This window comes from Schistocerca serialis, chromosome 3, assembly GCF_023864345.2.
Source record: "Schistocerca serialis cubense isolate TAMUIC-IGC-003099 chromosome 3, iqSchSeri2.2, whole genome shotgun sequence".
NCBI lineage: Eukaryota > Metazoa > Arthropoda > Insecta > Orthoptera > Acrididae > Schistocerca > Schistocerca serialis.
The window spans coordinates 226,564,249-226,588,936 of NC_064640.1; the positions used below are offsets into that span (position 1 = coordinate 226,564,249).

The 24,688-nt window shown below is 40.0% G+C and overlaps 1 protein-coding gene and 1 pseudogene across 1 annotated transcript in view; both read right to left on the bottom strand.

Annotated features, from left to right (window-relative positions):
• LOC126470764 (glutaryl-CoA dehydrogenase, mitochondrial-like) overlaps window positions 1–2,267 on the bottom strand; it is a 413,687-nt pseudogene extending 411,420 nt beyond the window's left edge.
• The window catches only part of LOC126469965 (glutaryl-CoA dehydrogenase, mitochondrial-like), a 533,971-nt gene that overhangs the window by 52,070 nt on the left and 457,213 nt on the right, over window positions 1–24,688 (bottom strand). The window lies entirely within an intron of this gene.

The following is a 24,688-nucleotide window of genomic DNA, read 5'->3' on the forward strand; positions in this document are numbered from 1 at the left end:
GCCATGACTACTTGCTATTAACATCGTTAATATTACAGTCAATGAAAACAAGAAAAGTGTGATAGTGCTGACACAGAAGGTGATAAAAGATGCATTCAGTTAGGGAATGGTGTGCAAATTACAGAAGGAGGGATATGATGCCAAGTGGAGTAGGACATCAAGTATGTGCTCCAAAACAGAATTAGAGAAATGCATACAATAAATATTTCATTGGTGATCTAAATAAATTGCTGCAATATTATGGCCATGGAAGGAAATACAATCTTTGCAGAAATTTCACAGCTGTTGTTTCACTGAATTAGCCTTCCCTACTAGAAAAGAAACTCTAAGAAAAACTGTTCCATCTATGGGATTTGATTTTAGAAGTTGCTAGAATGAATGAGTCATGAACATACTAGCAAAAAAGCCTATGATATCAGACTTTTAAAAAAAATTTATAAAATGAAGCATTAGCATAAAGTGACCAATGGTTTACTTAGATGAGCCATGGATCCAGACACACTACACTGTGAAAAATATTGCAAAGTGGCAATGTGTGAACAGTGTCATTGGACAACAGTGCCAGAGAGCGTTTCATTGTTGTGACTGCAGAGTTTTATTTTTTGTTCACATTTCCTCTGTGACAACAGGAAAACTTCAGACTATCATGTAGAAATGGCAAAAAAAATACAAATCTGTAGAGACAAAGAAAACCAAACTTTCACATTAATTATGGAGCAACAAACACTTTCTCTTTATTCAATTGGTAAACTCTTGCAAAAAATGTCCCTTCTTACTGCTGTCATGCCATCTAGACCTAAATCCTACAGAACTATTATGAAATCTTGCAAAGATAATCATGATACATCACACATCTTACTCACTAACCTGAAAAACTTAACAGCTCATGCTTCTGCTGCTAATAAATAAATGTTGTTTGTCATCTAGCTTGGTGCATACCTTTTGATGTAACACTACTTTGGTGATTTATGCATCAATTTTTCTGGTTATAGTTGGCATTACAAGGCTAAGTGGGTTTCCTTCCAAACCTTTCCACCTACGAAAAATTTGAGATGGTCACTGGGAATCAAACACAGGACCTTGGCATTACTAGCCACAAATGCTAACCACTAGAACACAATGTCACTTTGCTTATGTGGCTGTGACATTATCTTTTACTGCTGTGTCCTTAGAAGACTTGAAAGTATACGTATCATGCCAAAAAAGTGTGTGATGATGAGTGGAGGAGACACACTTTGATGGCCAAGGAACTGAAAATATAAATAAAATCACTCAGCACAGATTCAAACAAAAAGTCAGCATTGTCATCCTCCAGTGAAACAGCAGCAAAGAATCAACAGATACACACGTAGAAAATAGCGATGTCACTGGGGAAGATAGTTTTCCAGATATTGCCCTTCTTACTGCTGCCCACTGTGAGCAGCCAAGGTGAGATATACTATGTGTCCCAATTCCGGTCTTATTCTAAATGGGTACTTCATTTAGATGTGAGTATAGACATTTAGCGTGCGACAGCACTCCTCTTGTAACAGTACTGGAAGGTACACAATTACTACCTCCCCTCCTTGCTTATAGGGCATGAACACAGGGGCACCGGCACCCTGGCCAGATAATTGGATTGCTTTGCTGGGTAAAACTTCAGCTAAGGGAATTAAAATACACTCATCTATGGAATCTAAAGGAAGTTCTAGACATTACAGGCATAATAAAGAAGAAAATTGTAGAAAATAAAGTAACTTTTGCATCTGTTGCCTAAAGATGCTTCTACTAGAATAAAGAAATTTTTCTTGCTGTTCTGAGTTAATGCATACACAAAACATCACACTTTGCCATCACTTGTTCCTACCAACACACAATTCTCATTTAACAAAGAATTAAATACTGCTCTTGGTTGGTGTCACAACGTAGTTGTCAGTCTCACACATTGCAATTCTTGACTGAATTACTCTGCCCATATTCAGTATGTTCTGGTATAAGATTAGGGATCATGGTAGCGAGTTATGGTGACACATGACAAAAACAAAATTCAAGCTTACTTTGAAACTGGTCACACCAGGAAGAACGTTTTCCTCTGGAACTTCAACTTCATCTAAGAAAATCAATCCTGTAGCAGATGCCCGAAGTGAGAATTTGCCTTCTATTTTGGGTGTTGCCAATCCTTTAGCTCCATTCCTTTCCACAATGAATCCTCGTAACTTGCCGTCTTCACATTTTGCCCAAATAATTAAAATATCTGCAACTGGGGCATTGCTTATCCTGAACAGACAATAAGTTACATAAACATAGATGCAGTATTACAAGTACACTTTTCAAATCAAAAGAAATCAACACAATGGAAACTCATCGTAGATAGTATTAAGGAACAAGCATATGACAATATGATGTGTCTGAAATACCCAAATATAGCTACAGGTATGTACTATTATGCATGCCCACTCGGTTAGCTGTGCAGTCTAACGCACTGCCTTCCAGGTAGGAGGCATGCCGGTCCCCGGCACAAATCCATGCAATGGATTAGTGTCGAGGTCCGGTGTGCCAGCAAGTCTGTGGATGGTTTTTAAGGCGGTTTTCCATCTGCCTTGGCAAATGTGGGCTGGTTCCACTTATTCTGCCTCAGTTACACTATGTCAGCGATTGCTTCACAAACACTTTCTCCATGTACGCATACACCATCATTATTCTACCATGCAAACATTTGGGTTAATCTCGTCTGGTGTGATATGTTCCTGGGCAAGGGGAGGTGTCCACTGGGGGCTGAACCACACAATAACCCTTGGTTCGGTGTGGGGCGGCGGTGAGGTGAGTGGACTGCTGTAACCTGTTGTGGGATTGTGTACCACTGTGGGCTATAGCAGGGACGAAGCCTCTCCATCATTTCTAGGTCCTCAGTTCCATACAATACAATATTATTATGCATGATTATTAACATAGAAAAGCACCAGTGTAGGATTTTTATAACATAAGAAATGATATTATTATTATTATTATTATTAACCTTTATTTGTCTATGATACCTTTACAGCCTTGAACATTGTAATTACTGCACACTTACAATGATGATATCATGTCGTACATATAAGGAATACATAAGCTAAAATAGAAGCACATTAGATGCCATTATATAAACATTCAACGCCACTAATACACTGCAACATTCAAAAGTAATACTACTGATAATGGAGTTCAGAAATGTCTGAGTGGATATAAAAGTCTTTTAATTAACAGCTGTTTCAACTTGCTCTTAAAGAAATTTCCACAGAGCTGCTTTACATTATTTGGCAACCTATTATAAAATGCAAGTGGACTTTCATTTGTAGCACTTTTGTTACTCAGTATCATAATAACAACACGTTATGAGACCTTAGTTTCTCCCAGTGTATAGAATGTCGTCACCCAGCTGCATTCCCCTAAGTTATTTGAATACACCTTGTTCATGTATTGCATTAATAAAATCTCTATTCATTATGCTTATTGCATCATTCTCTTTTACAAATATAATTGTCATAAGCATATACCTTTATTGTATAGTCAATAAATTATACTTAATATAGTCCCAACACGACTAGTGTTTGCTTACAGTAGTAATAACCATAACTAGTATCTTCTGAAGCCTGAATATTTTATCCATGTAGACTGTGGGTGCTCCACCCCAAATTTCAGTCTCGTGTTGTAAATGAGAAGGGATTAATCCATAGAGCATTTGTTTAATAATAGGAGGAGTTATATATTTTTCAGGTGTTTTAGTAACCAAATATTTCAGCTAGTCTCTTTACAGATGTAGCTGACAGACTCTTTTCATGTAAGACACTCATCAATAACAATGTCTAAAAATTTATGTTTATTGGATGTTTCAACTGTAGACAGTGATTCAATATTTATATACACTTGAGACTGGCTGCAATTGAGCACCAACTTTATCACAACAGTCTTGGCCTTATTCGGTATAAGTTTATTCATGATCAGATGATCCATGATTAGTTCAAAGTTGTCTTTATTGTTTTGGAATGCTATCTGCTCATTGCGGCTGAGGATAATAAATGCTGTATCAGCAGCATAGTTCACTAGCTTTAAGTTTTATGATCTAAGAATACTTCCCCGGGAACTCCAAAGTTGAGAGTCTTGTATACTGATTTTACTGTGGGGCATTCTTACTTCCATTCTTATAAGATAGTTTAGCATACTGTCTCCCATCTCAGAGATAACTTATGAATTTTAGTGATACTGCTATTATACCGCTAATTTGGATAAAAGTACTGTATGATTTATAAAACCAAATGCCTTATGCAAATCTAGAATTAATACTTGCAACATTTAATACAGTGAAAAACCATACTTCAACATAATTGTTTCTTTTGTATCTGCACAGGCACGACAATGTTGCAAAACATAGCCATCAGCACAAATGTCACTAATCTAGCCAACTGTGGGCACTCAACCCGGGAGCCTGGAAGCTGGACCGCAGAAGAGGATAAACTCAATGTGCAAGTTGATCTATGGGGGAACAGTGAGTCCAAACACCATGTAGAGACACAAGGAGAAAAGCACAAAATGCAACCAGCATGAATTACCAAACAAATAACATGTGGAAACAAGAGCATGCTGCAATGTGGAAGTCAGGTCAGTGTTAGTCGATCACTCCATAGGAACTCACTGGCCCAACCTATCGTCCCTGGCAAGTAAACACCTGAGTCAGCAGTTCTGCCCATATGACACTCCACACATGACGTCCATGATAGCTTCTGCACTACTCTACCACAGAACCCACTGCAGTTCATCTGTGTCCATACATTTGTCTGCTGGTGGGGATACCAAAATTTCAATTGAGCAACACATTATTGGCTAGTTCTACAGCCCTGAAAGTTCTCCTTGGTACCCAAGCCACAAAACATAATATTTTTATTTATGCCAATGCAATGTTCTTCTACATCCACATTGATACAGGTATTTCAACGATTGGTGGTCCATTAAAGGTTCCCTTACCTGAAATGAAGTTCAGTACATTTCTATCATCTGTTCTATGCAAATAATTGAGGTTCAAAAAATTTTGAACTCAGGTCTACATTATTCATGTAATGTCCTGACAAACTGACAATTATTCTGGTATATGTTTCAAGTTTCCTGTTGTTGTTGTTGTTGTTGTCTTCAGTCCTGAGACTGGTTTGATGCAGCTCTCCATGCTAATCTATCCTGTGCAAGCTTCTTCATCTCCCAGTACTTACTGCAACCTACATCCTTCTGAATTTGCTTAGTGTATTCATCTCTTGGTCTCCCTCTACGACTTTTACACGACACGCTGCCCTCCAATGCTAAATTTGTGATCCCTTGATGCCTCAGAACATGTCCTACCAACCGATCCCTTCTTCTAGTCAAGTTGTGACACAAACTCCTCTTCTCCCCAATTCTATTCAAGACCTCCTCATTAGTTATGTGATCTACCCATCTAATCTTCAGCATTCTTCTGTAGCACCACATTTCGAAAGCTTCTATTCTCCTCTTGTCCAAACTATTTACCGTCCATGTTTCACTTCCATACATGGCTACACACCATACAAATACTTTCATAAACGACTTCCTGACACTTAAATCTATACTCGATGTTAACAAATTTCTCTTCTTCAGAAACGCTTTCCTTGCCATTGCCATTCTACATTTTATATCCTCTCTACTTCGACCATCATCAGTTATTTTGCTCCCCAAATAGCAAAACTCCTTTACTACTTTAAGTGTCTCATTTTCTAATCTAATTCCCTCAGCATCACCTGACTTAATTCGACTACATTCCATTATCCTCATTTAGCTTTTGTTGATGTTCATCTTATATCCTCCTTTCAAGACACTGTCCATTCTGTTCAACTACTCTTCCAAGCCCTTTGCTGTCTCTGACAGAATTACAATGTCATCGGCGAACCTCAACGTGGGCTACAACCCCGTCTCACTCCCTTCCCAACCACTGCTTCCCTTTCATGCCCCTCGACTCTTATAACTACCATCTACTTTCTGTACAAATTGTAAATAGCCTTTTGCTCCCTGTATTTTACCCCTGCCACCTTTAGAATTTGAAAGAGAGTATTCCAGTCAACATTGTCAAAAGCTTTCTCTAAGTCTACAAATGCTAGAAATGTAGGTTTGCCTTTCCTTAATCTATTTTCTAAGATAAGTAGTAGGGTCAGTATTGCCTCATGTGTTCCAACATTTCTGCGGAATCCAAACTGATCTTCGCCGAGGTCGGCTTCTACCAGTTTTTCCATTCGTCTGTAAAGAATTCGCGTTAGTATTTTGCAGTTGTGACTTATTAAACTGATAGTTCAGTAATTTTCACATCTGTCAACACCTGCTTTCTTTGGGATTGGAATTATTATATTCTTCTTTAAGTCTGAGGGTATTTCGCCTGTCTCATACATCTTGCTCACCAGATGGTAGAATTTTGTCAGGACTGGCTCTCCCAAGGCCGTCAGTAGTTCCAATGGAATGTTGTCTACTCCCGAGGCCTTGTTTTGACTCAGGTCTTTCAGTGTTCTGTCAAACTCTTCACACAGTATCGTATCTCCCATTTCATCTTCATCTACATCCTCTTCCATTTCCATAATATTGTCCTCAAGTACATCGTCCTTGTATAGACCCTCTATATTCTCCTTCCACCTTTCTGCTTTCCCTTCTTTGCTTAGAACTGGGTTTCCATCTGAGCTCTTGATATTCATACAAGTGGCTCTCTTTTCTCCAAAGGTCTCTTTAACTTTCCTGTAGACAGTATCTATCTTACCCCTAGTGAGATAAGCCTCTACATCCTTACATTTGTCCTCTAGCCATCCCTGCTTAGCCGTTTTGCACTTCCTGTTGATCTCATTTTTGAGACGTTTGTATTCCTTTTTGCCTGCTTCATTTACTGCATTTTTATATTTTCTCCTTTCATCAGTTAAATTCAATATTTCTTCTGTTACCTAAGGATTTCTACTAGCACTCGTCTTTTTACCTACTTGATCCTCTGCTGCCTTCACTACTTCATTCCTCAGAGCTACCCATTCTTCTTCTACTGTATTTCTTTCCCCCATTCCTGTCAATTGTTCCATTATGCTCTCCCTGAAACTCTGTACAACCTCTGGTTTAGTCAGTTTATCCAGGTCCCATCTCCTTAAATTCCCACCTTTTTGCAGTTTCATCAGTTTTAATCTACAGTTCATAACCAGTAGATTGTGGTCACAGTCGACATCTGCCCCTGGAAATGTCTTACAATTTAAAACCTGGTTCCTAAATCTCTGTCTTACCATTATATAATCTATCTGATACCTTCTAGTATCTCCAGGATTCTTTCATGTATACAGCCTTCTTTTATGATTCTTGAACCAAGTGTTAGCTATGATTAAGTTATGGTCTGTGCAAAATTCTACCAGATGGCTTCCTCTTTCATTTCTCTCCCCCAATCCACATTCACCCACTATGTTTCCTTCTCTCCCTTTTCCTACTCTCGAATTCCAGTCACCCATGAGTATTAAATTTTCGTCTCCCTTCATTACCTGAATAATTTCTTTTATCTCATCATAAGTTTCATCAATTTCTTCATCATCTGCAGAGCTACTTGGCATATAAACTTGTACAATTGTTGTAGGCGTGGGCTTCGTGTCTATCTTGGCCACAATAATGCGTTCACTATGTTGTTTGTAGAAGCTTACCTGAACTCCTATTTTTTTATTCATTATTAAACCTACTTCTGCATTACCCCTATTTGATTTAGTATTTATAACCCTGTATTCACCTGACCAAAAGTCTTGTTCTTCCTGACACCGAACTTCACTAATTCCCACTATATCGAACTTCAACCTATCCATTTCCCTTTTTAAATTTTCTAACCTACCTGCCCAATTAAGGGATCTGACATTCCATGCTCCGATCCGTAGAACGACAGTTTTCTTTCTCCTGATAATGACATCCTCTTGAGTAGTCCCCGCCCAGAGATCGGAATGGGGGACTGTTTTACCTCCGGAATATTTTACCCAAGAGGACGCCATCATCATTTAACCATACAGTAAAGCTGCATGCCCTCGGGAAAAATTACGGCTGTAGTTTCCCCTTGCTTTCAGCCGTTCGCAGTATCAGCACAGCAAGGCCGTTTTGGTTAGTGGTGCAAGGCCTGATCAGTCAATCATCCAGACTGTTGCCCCTGCAACTACTGAAAAGGCTGCTGCCCCTCTTCAGGAACCACACATTTGTCTGGCCTCTCAACAGATACCCCTCCGTTGTGGTTGAACCTATGGTACGGCCATCTGTATCGCTGAGGCACGCAAGCCTCCCCACCAACGGCAAGGTCCATGGTTCCTGTTAATAAGTCGTAATTCTTTCATAAAGTACAATGTATTCCCTTCCACAGAGAAGATGCAAGCAATAAGAACTGAAATAGACCAGCAATAACTTCAGCATGGACAACACCAACACCATCAACTACTTCAGTAACAACTAAACAAACAGGAGAGCCAATAAAAAAGTTTGGAATAATGCTGTCACCAACAGTCTTAGCAGATACACGCTTTATTGTCCCTACTACCATGTCCATCGTCATTTGTGCCATTCCAAGAAACACAGGGGCTTGAGACTCTTACAGGCAATACCAAAAGCAACATTTTGAGGTGTTCCAGGTGCATTGTGTGAATGTATGTAATTCAATTTTGTAATGGTTCTGCCACACATCTGTCACTGGCAGAAAACTTGAGAGGCTATCGTTTCTTATACCAGTAAACTCTTATATTATTATGTTAATTGCTAAATAATATTTTAACATTTTATTTTAGACAGCGAAAATAACCACTAAATTTTTGTACTATTCTGAACCACACAATGATAAAATTACTGTCATAACAAAGCAGCAAGAATGGGGACCAATGAGAATATGTTGGGGGCAACAGAAAGGGAGAAAAGACATGGGAGTGTGTCCTCTGTGACAGAAACAAACAGAAGGCTGTCAGAGGTGGGAGCTTTCCACTGTTTATGGTCAAGATACAGGACAGCAGTAGTAGCCAGCAGGGGGTCTTCAGCATGGACTGGTGAAGAAGGACATGGCACCTGATCCCACATAACGCTGCCATTGTAGGTGATGCAGCCACTGCCATTATGGACACTCCATCCAGAATTAGGAGCTCATTCAATTGTTAAGTCCTAGTCTCCAAGATTACAGGGGTAATAGTCTCAAAAGGCCAAAATGGCTGTCATTTGCTATGCTACACAAAGGAAGCATCAACTACCATTTTGTAAAATGATCCCTGTTGCTTCAAAGACTTGCTGTAAGGACATTTTATTAACTGAACTTAATGCTGTAGCAGTGGTTCAGAAATTCATTTATGTAAGCTACCATGTTTGCTGAGAATACGTAAGTCACAAGATATTGGAACCTGTGAGTTATCATCTCCCAAGTCACCGTAAATTAGTGATTCAACCCCTTTTGCAAAATTTCTTCTAAAAAATATAGTACGGAAAGATATCACAGCAGCTATGGAGTTTAGTGGCATCATCTCGCCAAAAGTGCTATGAAGACATCACAACTAACTGAACTTTCCAACTACATAGAACTGTAACCACAATAATTAAAAAAAAATAGAGTTTACTGTTTCATTTACCTTTCACTTGATTAACTCTGTCACTATTAACATTTTACTGGACTGTATACTGAACTCTAATTTTTTCTCAATACTATCTCAGAAGCAAAACTGGTAAGAAACTTGTATTTTTCATCTTATTCATGTATATGTTTGGACTCAACTTTTCCATGAAGTTGAGTGTCACCTGTCAGCACTGTTGGCCACAGAACTCAGGTTACTGTGGAGCAGAGATATGAATGTATCAAGTTTTCCTTTGCAGGAAAACAATTTCATAACTACTATGACCAAATGTGAGAAGAGCAAGGGAGGTTGTAGAGAGTGAAAGTGATGGAGGTTGAGGCCAGCCTGTTGCCAGGGGCAGAGAGGTTTTTGTATGGGCATTTATGAACCCAGTGTAGTGGGAACACAGTATAGCACATATCTATGTAGAACTAGCATTTCTATTGTTAATAACTTTTCTCATACAGCTCAGGATAATAAAAAAATAACTACTAATTTTCTGTCTAAAATAAAACATACAATCTTATTTTGTAGTAAATATTATCTTAATTATCTCTTTGTCTGCTGTGTAAAAGACTCAAACTGTTGTGACAGTGCCACGACATTTAACAGTGCCGCCACGACAGTACGCACAAATGGCGATAGAGGCACTCCGCAACTCGGCTGAGCGCGGGAGCGCCACCTAGCTATGAACGGCGCCGGCCGCATGTCACAGCACGGCAGTCGAATAAGAGATACTGAGTTGTTATCATGTAACCAGCTATTGCTTCTAAGTGAGTGTGTTTGAATATCCACGCAATTATTGGGGATTAAAGGTTATAACACTTTTTGGCGACGAGGTCGGATATTTTCACTGTGTTGTAGATTTGTGTGTTCGTGACGGGGCAGACATGGAACAGCTTATGCAAGCGCTCATTGAACAACAAACACAGTTGACGGCTGCTATTCAGGCATTGTCGACATTGCTTACTCATCGTCTGGCTTCCTCTTCTCCGCCTCCATTCTCTCCTTACAACGAGGCCGCTGAAGACTGGGATGATTATGCGAAGCGTTTGCGGCAACACTTCTTGGCTTTCGGCGTTGTCGACACTCCTATGTGTAAGTCGTCATTTCTATCTTGGATTTCCCCACGGATCTATCAGCTGCTATCTCAGTTTGCCCCTCTGCCGGAACCTGCCTCTCTGTCCTTCCAAGAAATGTGTGACTTATTGTCTAACTATTACCGAAAAAACACCCACGTCGTTCCCACCCGCGTGGCGTTCTACCAGTGTCGTAAACAGCCCCATCAATCTTACCGGGCTTGGGCGGTGGAACTACACGGTCTGAGTAGGAAATGTCAGTTTGTCACGGACACTCATCATGAGTCTTATGCTGATTCAATGGTTAGGGATGCTATTCTACGGCTTGCTCCTGATAAAGAAGTTCGGCAACGTACCCTACAACTGCCAAACCCGTCGTTGTCAGAAGTTCTAAGCATCGCTCAATCCTTTGAAGTGTCTCACACTGCTGGCGCGCAAATAGATGTGTGGTGTGATGTAGGCGCTGTACAGTCAGCTTTCGACCCGGACAATTTGCCTGTTTCACAGGAGAACAAAGATGTGGCGGCAGTTCACTCACGTAAGCAACGTCGCGTTGGGCCGCAACGCTCGCAGCGACAACAGCAACCACGGAAGCAGGTTCGTTCCGCACTTCCTTCTTGTCCACATTGTTTCGTACAGCATGACAGGGCCGTGTGTCCAAAACGTTGGGCCACGTGTAATTCATGTAGGAAAAAAGGCCACATTGCTTCTGCGTGTCAGTCCCCTAAAGTTCCTGTCGACGAGGACGAGGCATCGGACATGGATGTTAACTGTGTGCTTTCTCAAACAAATAAGTTGTTTGTTACTGTTCGTGTTCTGGATAAAGACATTCGCATGCAAGTGGGCACTGGCTCTGCAGTAACTTTCATTAATTCTCGCACGTATTTGGAGTTGGGCTCCCCTCCCTTGTCTCCAGTTACGCGAAATCTGAGAACTTATAATAAACAGAAAATTCCCATCATTGGCCAGTTTGATGCTTCCACTGCCTACAAGTCTGTTGTTCGGCCCCTCACATTTTATGTAGTGGATAATGCGGGCTGTAATGGAACTGACGAATAGACGTCATTTTATGTTATGATACACTATTAGAAGTCACTTTATTTTATTATTCACTAAAGTCATGTTATAAAAGCTTTTGCTTAAGATAATACTAAGTTAGGTGTTGCGATCAATAATCGATATTGGAATTGTATGTTCTTTGTAGCTTATGACCGTGTTCTTTGGTCTACTACGGGCTTTTAGCCACTTGTGTGTTGGCCGCGGTTGAGTGTAGTTGTGCATATAGTTCTTGCAATAAATGTGTTTGATACAAAGAAACCGTGGAATACTGCGTCATTTTTCGATAGTCCAGTAATAATTAAAAAACCCACACCTTTTTCGTGGACCCAAAGCAGCCAAGGAATCATCGCCTAGACAACAAGAAGCCACAAGGACAACGCAGACACAGCAGCATCAACAAAGGAGACATCATGGCCAGCTCTACTAAATTAATTTACAGCCATTAGCCACACCGTAACGGTGTCCTTATGGAGTTAACTTTTCCTGCACAGTAGAGCCGGTTCGTGACAGGGCACTGAAAACCTGTTTGGTTATGATGCTTTCCAGTTGTTCGGGTTCTCCGTTGATGATGATGTGCATCTCATATCTGAGGATATTCCGTATCAACAGCTGGATGGATTGGGTTCTGAATTTTTGTTCGTGTTCTCTGCTGGTCTGGGTCGTGCCAAGGATTTTGAAGCCCACATTACTCTTAAACCTACAGCTTGCCCTAAGTTTTTCCTGGCACGCCCTATTCCGGTAGCGTTGCATGCACCTGTCAAGGCTGAGATAGACAGGTTAACAGCTTCGGTGATTCTCCTTCCTGTTACCTCCAGCGAATGGGCATCACCAATCGTGGTGGTTTCTAAACCAAACGGGAGTCTGCGATTATGTGGTGATTTTAAAGCCACTGTCAACGCTCAGAGCCTCATTGACACTTATCCTCTTCCCCGTCCTGAGGAGTTATTTACCAAGCTCACTGGGGGTCAGTTCTTTTCCAAACTTGACTTATCGGAGGCGTACCATCAGTTGCCATTGGATGCTTCTTCTAAGGAATTTCTCGTCATCAACACTCCTTGTGGGTTGTATTAGTACCAGCGGTTACCATTTGGCGTAGCTCGCGCGCCGGCCATTTTTCAGCGGTTTTTGGAACAGCTCACGGCTTCCGTTCCTGGCTGCATAAACTATCTGGATGACATTGTTGTCACGGGGGCATCCACTGAGGAGCACCTTCGCAATTTGCGTTCACTGTTTCGGGTTTTGCATTCGGCTAGGTGGAGGTGCAATCTGGACAAGTCACAGTTCTTCCAACCCTCCATTGTGTATCTTGGTTTCCACTTGTCCCGTGAGGGTATACATCCTCTACGTCAGCATGTTGCGGCCATTAACGCTCTACCCCGGCCGTCTACGGTCAAAGAACTTCAGGCGTTTCTAGGCAAGATTGCTTGTTATCACAAATTCATTCCATCCGTGGCGGCGGTCGCTCATCCTCTGCATCAGTTGTTATGAAAAAACGTCCCTTTCTGCTGGTCCGACGAGTGTGAGCAGGCTTTTGTCCGCCTGAAGGCTCATTTGCAGTCGGCGCCTTGTCTTGCCACATTCCGTCCGGATCAGCACTTGGTTCTGGCGACTGATGCGTCACAGTATGGCCTAGGGGCTGTTCTCGCCCATCGGTATGAGGATGGGTCGGAACGACCCATTGCCTATGCTTCCAAGACCCTCAATGATGCGCAACGGCATTACACTCAAATCGAAAAGGAGGTGCTCGCTATCATTTATGCTCTAAAAATGTTCAGCATTTTTTTGTATGGTTCTAAGTTTCACCTCATCACTGACCACAAGCCGCTGGTCTCTTTGTTCAGCCCATCGGTGTCGCTTCCGGATAAGGCAGCTCACCGCCTGCAACGTTGGGCCTTATACTTGTCTCGTTTTCACTATGAGATTCACTATCGCCCCACGGCCCAGCACGCCAACGCTGACGCATTGTCGCGATTGCCGATGGGCCCCGACCCAGTTTTCGATCGTGATGAACTACTCTGTTTCCACATTGATGAGGAAGAAAGTCGTGCGGTCGAGGGTTTTCCACTCACAGGTTCGCAGGTCGCGTCAGCTACTGCGCAGGACACGGTCCTGCGTCAGGTGATCGGTTTTGTTCAACGGGGTTGGCCGGACAGGACCCAGGGCCGGGCATCGGATCCCCTTCGCAACTACCATGCCTTGCGCCTTCATCTGTCTGTTCGTGATGGTGTTGTTCTTCTGGCCACGGATGGTGCATCTCCATGGGTCATGGTGCCAGCCTCTCTTCTCAAAGATGTTCTCAAACTGTTGCATGAAGGCCATTGGGGTATTTCTTGGACTAAGTCCCTGGCCCGCAGGCACGTTTATTGGCCCGGTATTGATTCGGACATCGCCCACATGGTTGCTGCGTGTGGTCAGTGTGCTCAACAACTGGCTGTACCTCGTACAATGCCCTCTCCGTGGCCTGATCCAGCGCAGCCATGGGAACGGGTGCACGCTGACTTTCTCGGCCCCTTCCTCGGTACTTATTGGCTACTGTTGATTGACGCCTTCTCGAAGTTTCCGTTTCTTGTTCGATGTTCGTCGTCCACCACTGCAGTGACGATGCTGGCTTTGTCCAAAATCTTTGTGCTAGAAGGTCTTCCATCCACGATCATCACAGACAATGGCCCTCAGTTCTCTTCGCAGTCCTTCCGTGATTTTTGTACTGGACAAGGGATTCATCATGTTACAGCACTGCTCTTCCATCCGCAATCGAATGGGGAGGTCGAGTGCCTTGTCTGCAGTTTCAAAAGCCAGATGAAAAACTTCCGTAGTGATTTATCCACAGATGACGCTCTGCTGCAATTTCTGAGTTCTTATCGCTTCACGCCTCTGGGTGATCGCAGCCCTGCTGAACTCTTGCATGGCCGCAAACCGCGCACTCTACTGCACCTGCTTCACCCTGTCAGGCCTTGTGCTGTGTCCCCTAGTGCGGGAAAATACTTGGTGGGTGCCGACATGTGGGCATGAGAGTATGGATCTCAACCTAAATGGATTCCAGGGGTGGTCAAGGCTCTTCGCGGCCGCCGGCTTTGTGAAATACATACAGACGACGGCATGGTTGTTCGTGATTATGACTAGATGCGCCCACGAGTGGTGGCCACGCCGGTGCCACCGCCCCTTCCTTCTCCTCCACCAGCCCGAGAAGCCAGTCCTGTCGCTGCTGCTGATCTACCGTACGTGTTGATGCAGCCGCCGTCGCTACCATTGCTGAGTACGCCGGAACCGGCCCCAGTTGCGACGCCGCCTTCTCCGGGACCCATCTCGCTGGAGCACAGCCCCGGGTCCACGACACCTATGGATTCTGCTCCGGAATTTTCACCCATCTCATCCAGGAGGCACGTTCCACGCACGAGCTTCCATCCTGGACATTTTCGACCATACTCTCGTGTCTCTCCACAGGATCTTCTCGGGGCCTCACAAGAGGCCATGGATGTCTCCGCACTGTCCTTGTCTGCAAGGAAGTGAGTGTTTTTTTTTCTTCAAGAGGGGAAAAGTGTTGTGACAGTGCCATGACATTTAACAGTGCCGCCACGACAGTACGCGCAAACAGCGATAGAGGCACTCCGCAACTCGGCTGAGCGCGGGAGCGCCACCTAGCTACGAACGGCACCAGCCTCATGTCACGGCACGGCAGTCGAATAAGAGATACTGAGTTGTTATCATGTAACCAGCTATTGCTTCTAAGTGAGTGTGTTTGAATATCCACGCAATTATTGGTGATTAGAGGTTATAACACAAACCCTTCCATCTTCATACTCTTCATCAATATTTTGCCACATTTGATAACTTTTGAGACAAAAATTAGGTCAAAATATAACAGAACCGTTACAATTTCTTGTCATGGATAGAGACACAAATATTTAAGGTACTGAGAAAATATACGCCATTAATGAACCCAGTCTTGTTGCCTATGGCCTATTCCAGTCATATGTCAACAAGGAAAGCCACTTTGTTGTATATCAGTGCCAGAAGCATCAGGGGCAACTTTATGAGGTACTATATTTGTGGTTTGACCTGTAAATGCCGTTTGCATGAAACAAATGAAGATCTTTGTATAAAATGTTTTCAGTTATCTTGCCATGTGAAATCAGAGTAAAAACTAAAAATTTTGATGATTATATCAATCGACTTCATCAACAGTACCTAACAGCAACCAGCTGATGGATGTAATCATTAAAACCTAAATGTTTTACTATAATTTCAAGCAGCAAAAAGACTAAAAACACCAGATTCTATATGTTTAAATTCTGAATTTGAACAGTCCTATACAAACTTCCTAATGCACAGTGGTACTGTCCATTTTAGGAACTCTGTTGTGAGTAATTAAAACTAGATGATCACACAGTAGAAGACTATCATACAGATTTGGAAGTTGCAATGCCAGGAGATTTGAAAGTAGAAGTGCCGTACAGCTCAAACTGCATCACTTCCCTCACGTTCAATACCATCAACAGCCTATAACAGTACACACCTCATTGGCAAGCCATGTGGGTTGATCATCCATAGCAAAAGAGGCTACTCCCAAAGAAAGCAACAGAGTGACAACACAGCAAAACTGGTTTGTCACTTATGTACATAGGATGTGACAATCTAACTTGAAGACATCTGTTGGCCACATAAATTTAAAAATCCTCAGCTATTTGTGATCTCAGCCAGTGTGGACATAACGCAGTCACTTAGTCAGCTTTAATGATTATTGCAAACACTAAACTATGTTCCATTTGGAAACTTCATTTCATTTGACCCCATAATTAGGGATGCTGTTAAGTCAGTGTCCAATGCAATTCCCTTCTAAGTATTCAGAAACCTCTGCGATTAATTTGCTATGATTTTCTCACCTGGATCAGGGTGTGCTACAAGTTATGAAGCCAACCATGGAACTTGGTGCAGTGCGATGGCTTGTGTGCCTCCAAGATACAGTTACCTGCACGATAGGTGTAACCACATGTGAGGGGTGTCTGACTCAGAATAACATAGGCCTCCTGAAGCGAGATAGCAGGTTGTTCAGTAGTAGTTGGGATGATTGATTGATCTGGTATTGTAATATTAACCAATATGGCCTTTCTATGTTGGTACTCCACTGGCTGAAATCAAGAGGAAACTACAGCTATTAGATTTGCTGAGGACACACAGTTCTATTGCATGGTTTAACGGTGCTGGTATCCCATTGTTTAGAGGGCCAGTAATTTGATAGCAATAAATGGGAAATGGGAAAAATAGTGGGAAAATATGGACTAGAGGAAAGGAATGGAAGGGGAAGCAGCCTGACAGAATTTTGCACAGAGTATGGTTTCATCATTTCCACACTTGATTTAAGAATCATGAAAAGAAATTTGTATGCAAAGAAAAGACCTTAAGACACAAGACGGTTTCAAAGTGAAAAATATTTCAAGGGACAGATGTGGACTCAGACCATAATATAGTGGTTATAGACTGCAGATTAAAACTAAAGAAATTGCAGAAAAGCAGGAAATTAAAGAGATGGGGCTGCCTAAGTTAAAGGAACCAGAGGTGGTTGAGAATTGCACTTGGAGCATTACGAATTAACTGAAACAGGCAGAAGGAATACAGTAAAAAATGAAAGGGTAGCATAATGAAAGCAGCATAGAATTATAAAGGCAAGAAGAAAGGCCCAGTAGAAATCCTTGGATAACACATGAGATATGGAATGTAACTGACCGAAAAGAGAAAATACAAAAATGCAGTAAATGATGGTGTCAAAAGGGAATGCAGATGTGTAAAACATCTGACTGACAGACTTTCAACATGGTAAAGCAGGAATGACTAGGGGAGGAATATGAAGCTGTAAAAGCATGCATGACTACTGGAAAGACATATGCTGCCTAAAGAAAAAATCATAGAGACCTTTGCAGAAAACAGAAGCAGCTGTATGGATGTCAAGAGCCCAGTTGGCAAGCTACTACCAAGTTAAGAAAGGAAGGCTGGAAGTTGGAAGGAATATGTGGAAGGGAAATAAAGTTGAAGACAATATTATAGAAAGGGAACAGGAAGTAGATGAATATGAGACAACACATTTGATTCTGCAATAAGAATTTGGTAGACAGCTGAAAGATCTAAGACGAAACAAGGCACGTAGGGTGGATGACAATCCCTCAGAATTACAAAGAGCCTTGGGAGAGCCAGATATGAAAAAAACTAGTCCACCTTGAGTGCAAGATTTGTAAGAAAAATGAAATATAAACTTATTTCAAGAAAAATGTAATAATTCCAATTCCAAAAATGGCAGGTGCTGGCAGGTGTGAATATTACTGAACTATCAGATTATTATTATTTCTTTCCTTTCTCAGACGTTATGTCTGGTTAAAAATGGAAAGTGACGCGGACCTTGATCGAGTGTGACTTTCTTTTAACTGTACGGTATATGTTACATTGCATTTAGGAACTTTTGGGTAATTGAACATGTATCAATAATTACAGATTTCTGTAGTTGTATATATACATTTGGATGTAGCAGTATTGCATCGATGTACTGGTGGATATTGTGTGGTATGACTCCTGTAGTTGATAGTATAATTGGTATAATGTCAACTTTATCCTGATGCCACATGTCCTTGACTTCCTCAGCCAGTTGGATGTATTTTTCAATTTTTTCTCCTTTTTTTTCTTCTGTATATTTGTTGTATTGGGTATGGATATTTCGATTAGTTGTGTTAATTTCTTCTTTTTATTGGTGATTATGATGTCAGGTTTGTTATGTGGTGTTGTTTTATCTGTTATAATGGTCCTGTTCCAGTATAATTTGCATTCATCATTCTCCAGTACATTTTGTGGTGCATACTTGTATGTGAGAACGTGTTGTTTTATTAGTTTATGTTGTATGGCAAGTTGTTGATGCATTATTTTTGCTACATTGTCATGTCTTCTGGGGTATTCTGTATTTGCTAGTATTGTACATCCACTTGTGATGTGATCTACAGTTTCTATTTGTTGTTTGCAAAGTCTGCATTTATCTGTTGTGGTATTGGGATCTTTAATAATATGCTTGCTGTAATATCTGGTGTTTATTGTTTGATCCTGAATTGCAATCATGAATCCTTCCATCTCACTGTATATATTGCCTTTTCTTAGCCATGTGTTGGATGCGTCTTGACCGATGTGTGGCTGTGTTAGATGATACGGGTGCTTGCCATGTAGTGTTTTCTTTTTCCAATTTACTTTCTTCGTATCTGTTGATGTTATGTGATCTAAAGGATTGTAGAAGTGGTTATGAAATTGCAGTGGTGTAGCCGATGTATTTATATGAGTGATTGCTTTGTGTATTTTGCTAGTTTCAGCTCGTTCTGGAAAGAATTTTCTTAAATTGTCTACCTGTCCATAATGTAGGTTTTTTATGTCGATAAATCCCCTTCCTCCTTCCTTTCTGCTTAATGTGAATCTTTCTGTAGTTGAATGTATGTGATGTATTCTATATTTGTGGCATTGTGATCATGTAAGTGTATTGAGTGCTTCTATGTCTGTGTTACTCCATTTCAATACTCCATATGAGTAGGTCAATATTGGTATAGCATACGTATTTATAGCTTTTATCTTGTTTCTTGCTGTCAGTTCTGTTTTCAGTGTTTTTGTTAGTCTTTGTCTATATTTTTCTTTTAGTTCTTCTTTAATATTTGTATAATCTATTCCTAGATATTTATAGGCATCTGTTTTATCCATCGCTTCTATGCAGTCGCTATGGTCATCCAATATGTAATCTTCTTGTTTAGCGTGTTTTCCCTTGACTATGCTATTTTTCTTACATTTGTCTGTTCCAAAAGCCATATTTATATCATTGCTGAATACTTCTGTTATCTTTAGTAATTGGTTGAGTTGTTGATTTGTTGCTGCCAGTAGGTTTAGATCATCCATGTATAGCAAATGTGTGATTTTGTGTTGGTATGTTCCAGTAATATTGTATCTATAATTTGTATTATTTAGCATGTTGGATAGTGGGTTCAGAGCAAGGCAGAACCAGAAAGGACTTAATGAGTCTCCTTGGTATATTCCACGATTAATCTGTATTGGCTGTGATGTGATATTATTTGAATCTGTTTGGATATTAAGTGTGGTTTTCCAATTTTTCATTACTATGTTTAGGAACTGTATCAATTTAGGATCTACTTTGTATATTTCCAATATTTGTAGTAACCATGAGTGGGGTACACTATCAAAAGCTTTTGGTAATCAATGTATGCGTAGTGTAGTGACCTTTGTTTAGTTTTAGCTTGATATGTCACTTTTGCATCTATTATCAGTTGCTCTTTACATCCTCGTGCTCCTTTGCAACAGCCTTTTTGTTCTTCATTTATAATTAACTTCAGTCATTACACAGAAATTAATAACACATACAACACAGAACAAAATTATAAATGAAGAACAAAAAGGCTGTATAAGTGGGAATGCATTTACATCGATTGGATGAACATTATGAAAACGAACACTCGAAACCGATGTTTCACGTAAGTCACATGCAACGAAAAATCTGTAACGCAACCATCTGTGTGTGGCATGTTTATAATTACGTTTTATTTATATTTTAGGACAATTAATCTATAAAAACACACCAAATGTCAGAAATAAAATCGTGTAAACCGTCTGATGATGAGTCACAACAATTCGAAACCGGTAATGGTTTCCTTTGAATAAAGGAACTCAAAGTAAATTTGTGGCTGGTTGCTGTCCTAACAACATCAACATTTGTCTTCAAACAACAGCCACGGTCTCCATCATGTCATCATATGACAAAATTGCATTAAGCTGAAATTTTTCTTCTATATCTAACATGTGTGCCACTTCGTGTTCTATTTTTGCTTGTTCTGGTGGTTGTCTTAAGATTTCGTTTTCCTCTGATTGTTTAATTGATACATGTTGTTCTTTGTTTATTTGCTCTCGGATGTTTGAGTCCATTACTGTATTTTCTTCTTCTTCTGATTCCACATTATTTTGTTCTAGTATTTGTTGTACTTGTTGTTTGATGTTTTCTGATTCTGACTGCGGTATCCTGTTATTTTTCATTATTACACGGATCTGATCAGCTAGTCATTGTTCTGTTAAAAATTTTAATTCTGGGTTTCTGGTAATAAATGTTGCATATACTTGTGATCTGTATCCAGTTGTGTTGGTTCCTAAGTTTGTTGCTTGGTAATAACAGAACATGAGGTGTCGGTTAACTTTAACTGACCATCTCATCCTCTGTCTTTGTTTTCCTTCTAGAGTGGTTGGAGGAAGCATATCCTGCAAAACACTTCTATTTGGATTTAAATCATTTTCCGTGTGGCTAGCAGTGTCGTTACCATTGTGGACGGGCATAGGGTTCAAGCGTCGTCCCCGACCATGACAGCGCTTGTTTGAGGCTTCATTAGTTCTGTCCTGAACCAACTAATCACACTAAAAGGGGGGTTAGCCCGATTAGTGGTTTGTTCTTTTTGTCGCCTTTTACGACTGCCAGAACATACCAGAGGCCTATTCTTTCCCCGGGCCTCCACGGGTTTTATTATTATTATTATTATTATTATTATTATTATTATTACTATTATTATTCATGTATGGGCCCAATAGGACTACGCAAGGTACAATCCATCAATGTCACTTTTGATGGTTGGTCTCCCCTTTTGTGTGTAAATTTGTTTCATCCTTTCAGAATGACGTCTCTTTCTTTCAGCAGATCACGATGTTGCAGTCCATTTTCTAATTTCCCTCTGACCAACTTTCCAATCAAATATCTTTTGCCTGAATGTTTCTCTCCATGTAATGTCTGCCTGAGTTATACCAGCTACTTTAAGATCCTCCTTCATTGCAGAAATCCATTTAATTTGGTCAGTTATGGCCTTATTTCTGTTTTTGTAGAGTTCTACTATTTGTTTTGTCAACCTAGTGGGTGCCATTCTTTAAATGTGTCCATAAAATTTAAGTCTTTGTTTTCTCATGTCACCATGTATGTCTGTGTATTCTTCTATTGCCTTATTACTTCTCAGCCTATAAATATCTCCAGCAGTAATTTTGGGCCCTAATATTTTCCTAATAATCTTTCTTTCTTTTGAATTTCTTCAATGTCCCTCTTTCTATTTAAAATTAACATTTCTGCCCCATAAAAACATTCAGGTTTGACACAGTGCTGTAATGCCTAAGTTTACTGAATTTAGAAAGTGATTTTTTTGTTATAAATATTTTTTGTTAATCTGAATGCAGTTGCCATTTTTTGACAGCGATCTTCATTTGCCGCTTTTTTCAGATTGATTTCTTCTATGGTTTCCCCCCAAGTATTTGAACTGAGAAATCCTTTTTAATTTTCCATCTCTTGTGGTCACAAATTTTGGTGCTAGTTTCTTGCATGTCATATATTCTGTTTCTTCAAATGATATTTCTAGTCTTACTTTTTTCTACAACTTCGTTAAGAATTTAAATTTGTTTTTGACCTGTGGTAAAATCACTAGTTAAAATTGCCAGATCATCTGCAAAAGCGAGGAAATCTACTCTAATATTACTTCTACCTAACTTGATTGATTGATCTATATTTAGACTTGATGTTTGCTATCGCCATTCTGTAATTACCAGTTAAACAGTAATTGGGAGAGTCCAGCTCCCTGTTTAACACCAGTTGTTATATCAAATGTTTCAGAAATTTCTCACATGAATTTAACTTTAGAGCTAGTGTCAGTTAATGTTTCCTCATTAAGTGTGAGAGTTTTATTATCTAGCCCTTCTTCCTATAAAATGTGGAAAAAGAGAGTCACGATCAACTGAGTTGTAGGTCTTTTTAAAATCCACAAATGTACTTACAATATTGTTACCAGAAATTCTTTGGTGCCTAAGGATTAGTTTTAAATTAGGAATTTGTTCTGGACAGGATCTGTTTGGTCTATAGTCTCTTGGTATTCACCAGTTTTAGGTTCTAACTGTCCTTGGGCTCAATCAAGTAAACATTGCGAGAGAATTTTGTATGTGACCAGAAGCGGAGAGATTCCTCAGTAATTATTAACATTGGCTCTATCCCCTTTTTTATGCAATTGATGAATCAGTGCAATTTTCCAGTCCTCAGGTATTTCCTCAGATTGCCAGATATGTCCTATTAGTTGAGTGATCTATTTTATAGTGTTAGGGCCAGCTGATTTTTAGTAGTTCTGCAATTATACCATCTTTTCTGTAAGCTTTATTGTTCTAAGTCTGTTAATTTGTTTAATTATTTCAATTTCATCAGGTTCTTTAGAATTAGCGTTGGTGTTATTTTGCTGTGGTTGGAATTTATTTGGTGGTTCTAGACAGCTTAAAAGTTTTAAAAATAATTAGCAAATGCCTTACAATTTTCCTGGTTGTTAAGAGGCAAACTGCCATTTTCATTTTTGAAGCAAAGACTTTGAGGTTGGTAACCAATTAGTATTGTTTTGAATGTCTTATAAAAGTTTCTTGTATTGTTCTTTTGGAAGTCTTTTTGATTTCTAAAAGTTGGGCATTTTCACAGTTTCTTTTAGTCTGTCGGATTAATTTAGATGTTCCTTTTATTACAGTTAGAAAGGTGTTGCACTTATTTTCAGTTTTGTTACTATTCCAATTTTTAATGCCTCCCACCAAGGGTGTTTTTGTTTCTTTCAAAGCAGAATTAAATTTTGTGCTGGTTTGATGAACTTTTCTTTTAGGCCTTGCCAATTGTTGGATTGTTTTTTGTCAAGCTCACTTGTTAGGTTTGAGGTTATTTTAACAGTGTCAAATTTTGGGATAACATTTTTTGTTTTGAAGAGTTTTTGAGGATGAAGTTTTACTTTTATTCATGTTAAATAATGGTCAGAATCAAGATTAGCCCCTTTCCTAACTTGGAAATTTAAAATTTCTTTGTCGTTAGGGTATGAAATTGCTACATGATCGATATGAAATTCCCCAATAAATGTATTGAGCTCCTGTCAAGCTTTTGTTTAGAAGGGTTCTTTTTAAAATGTGCTGACGTGATTTTAAGGTTAAAATTTTTTCATGTTTCAACAAGTCTTTGACCATTTTGGTTTGTCTACTTATGAGCAGGAAATCCATCCACCATTTTCTGATATGTCCTTCTCTTTACCTAGTTGAGCATTAAAAGCACCCATTAAAATTTCAGCATGGTTTGAGGGAATTTTCAAGATGATGCTTTCTAACATTTCCCAAGCTTCATTAACTTATTCACGTTTTTTACAGTTATCTTCATTGACTGGCATATGGCCATTAATTAAAGTGTACGCTTTATTTGCACATTTAGGAGAAATTGTTATTAGTCTATTATTAATAGGTTTTACTTCTGTCATTGAATTAAAAATATTTTTGGAGACTGAAAAAGTGACTCCCAGATGTGGTGTATTCTTTTATCAGTTTTACTTTTAAAGAGGCAATAATTGCGAAAATCCATGGTGTTATTGTCTGTCATTCATGTTTCTTGAAGTGCCAAAATTTGAATCTTCTGTTCTTTTAATGTATCTCCCAATTTATGAAGTTTACTTGGTTGCAAAAAATGTATTTGTGTTGGTTTTAAGATGGTGAGAGGACTCTGACTTCCTCTGTTGAATCACACTGCATTTTAACCTGGCTACCCCAGAATCTGAAAGACCAGTCATGCTAGAAATACTGTCAGTGGATTGACGACCTGGTGTAATATTGTGATTATCAAACTGCTCCATGATGATTGTACCTGGAATAAGATGGGGTTGAGTAGACTCACTGAGTGAACTCAAAGTGTTAAGACTGGAAGGGTTGGTTCCAGAATATAAATTTCAGCCACACAACTGGTGAGCAGACACTGACCACTTTGTGCTTGCTACAGGACAAACACAAAGTGGACTTAGTTTTATTTTGCCTTGGTCCACGACTGCTTATTCTGCATTCACAGCTGTCTACCATATCTGATGGAACGTTCCCTATCCGCCACCTGTGACCTGTTCAATATCGTAGGCAAGGTTGGCTTCTTAG